The following is a 3,027-nucleotide window of genomic DNA, read 5'->3' as shown; positions in this document are numbered from 1 at the left end:
TAATAATGATGATAATAATGATGATAATAATGATGATAATAATGATGATAATAATGATGATAACAATTTAATGATAATAATCATAATGATAATGATGATAAGGATAATGATGATAATAACAATGATAATAATGATGATAATAATGATGTAATAATGATGATAATAATGATGATAATAAGATGATAATAATGATGATAATAATGATGATAATAATGATGATAATAATGAGATAATAATGATGATAATAATGATGATAATAATGATGATAATAATGATGATAATAATGATGATAATAATGATGATAATAATGATGATTTTAAAGATGATAATAATGATGATAATAATGGATGATAATTTAAAGTGATAATAATGATGATAATAAAGATGATAATAATGATGATAATAATGATGATAATAAGATGATAAAAAGATGATGAAAAAATGATGATAATAATGAGGGTAATAATGATGATATAATGATATAATAATGATGATAATAATGTGATAATAATGATGATAATAATGATGATAATAATGATGATAATAATGATGATAATAATGATGATAATAATGATGATAATATGATGATAATAACAATGATAATAATGATGATGATAATAATGATGATAAATGATGATAATAATGATGATAATATGATGATAATAATGATGATAATAATGATGATAATAATGATGAAATAATGATGAAATAATGATGATAATAATGATGATAAAAATGATGATAATAATGATGATAATAATGATAGATAATGATTGACGATAATTGATGATAATGATAAGATGATAATGATGATAAATGATAATAATGATGTAACGATAATATGACATAATATACGATAATAATATATAATGATATAATATGATAATATATAATATAGAATATAATAATAATAACACTAATAAAATTGTTTTAAATGAAAATTATAATCTATATAATATATATAATAATATTATATTATATAATAATAATAATATGTAATATGATAAGGAATAATTAAATTATTGTTATGGTAATGGTAAATTAAGGTAATTAATTTAATAATGATGATTTATAATTAATAATAATTAATATAATTGAATGGTAATGGGGATGGTGATGGTGGGTGGGATGGTAAAGGTAATGGTAAAGTAATGGTAATGTAATGGTAAGGTAATGGTAAGGTAATGGTAAGGTAAGTGGTAATGGTGAGGTAAAGGTGAGTATGGGGAGGTGATGGGATGGGTAAAGGGAGTAAAGGTGACGGTAAGGTGACGGTAGGTGACGGTAATGGGGACGATAATTTGGGGACGATAATGGTGACGATAATGGTGACGATAATGGGGACGATAATGGTGACATAATGGCCCAAAGGAATGGCAACGGTAATGGCAACGGTAATGGCAACGGGAATGGCAACGGTAATGGCAACGGTAATGGCAACGGTAATGGCAACGGTAATGGCAACGGGAATGGCGACGGTAATGGCGACGGTAATGGCGACGATAATGGCGACGGTAATGGCAACGGTAATGGCAACGGTAATGGCAACGGTAATGGCAACGGTAATGGGAACGGCAACGGCAACGGCAATGGCAACGGTAATGGCAATGGGGAATGGCAATGGTAATGGCAATGGTAATGGCAATGATAATGGGAATGTAATGATAATAATAATGATAATAATAATGATAATAATAATGATAATAATAATGATAATAATAATGATAATAATAATGATAATAATTATTATAACAATGATAACATTATAAATATATATATATATATATATATATATATATAATATATATATAATATATATATATAAATATATTTATTATATATATACACATATATATAGATTATTATAATATATATATATATATATATATATATATATTTACACACACACACACACACACACACACACACACACACACACACATATATATATATAATATATATATATATATATATATATATATATATATATATATATATATATATATATAATTTAAATCGCAGGATTCCTCATCAGACGAAGAATCATAGTCGCTTCTCTGTCAGCCATGACCATGACCGTTTTCTCTGTGATCAGCTGTGTATTGTAAAAAATCAGCTGGAGCTGGTGTGACGTCATCGGCGTGTGTGGCGCTGTAGGTCGTTTTTTTTGCTGCAGACGATAATTATGCCTGCTATTGAGATAAAAAAAGGCCTATAGTAATAAGGTAAGCCACCCTATTGGCACAAATTGACTATTAATTGTTTTTTTAAGAAATCTATCTATGATAGATTTATGCAAAGTAGTGCACCAGAAACGGTCTTTTCATTTAAGAGTAGATGCATTTTAACTGAACAGTGACTATCCCACACATTTCCAAATTCAAACTGGGACATTCTCCAATATAGACCTATCAATAGGCTCACCTGATTCACTTGGCAGGTCATGGAAGACTTACATGGAAGCGACCACTTTCCAATAATTTTGAAGGAGGTGAATGGTATTCCAGCTAATGGAATGCAGAGATGATAACTTGAACATGCGGACTGGAATCTTTTTAGATCAACTGCAGTATTGCAAAGATCTGTGAATGATTTCCAGTGTATTCAAGATGCTGTTAATCATTCACATCACGAATTCACCTTGCAGCAGAAGCATCCATTCCCAAAAGTAGCGGCCATTACCGTCGACCTCCAGTACAATGGTGGTCTGATGAATGGCCAACAAGCTGTCAGAGCAAGAAAAGCTGCATTAAGGCAGTTGAAACGACGCTCCAGCATTGTAAAACTTGGTCAGTTACAAGAAGAACCCGAGCCAAGGCCAGGTGTGTGTTAAAGGAGACTAGACGGACGTCGTGGAGACAGTATGTCTCCTCGATTAACTCAGGGACCCTCTTAGCATGGGTATGGGAAAAGGTGCGTAAGATCGCTGGAAAGAGCTATCTATGTCACAACCTGCTCTGAAGATAGATGGCATAATTATCACAGACAAATAGATGTTGCAAATGAGCTAGCTAAATCCATGGCAGA

The sequence above is a fragment of the Penaeus monodon genome, chromosome 8 (genome assembly GCF_015228065.2).
Source record: "Penaeus monodon isolate SGIC_2016 chromosome 8, NSTDA_Pmon_1, whole genome shotgun sequence".
Classification (NCBI taxonomy): domain Eukaryota; kingdom Metazoa; phylum Arthropoda; class Malacostraca; order Decapoda; family Penaeidae; genus Penaeus; species Penaeus monodon.
The sequence above is the reverse complement of the archived record's forward strand: the minus strand, read 5'-3'. Positions refer to the sequence as shown.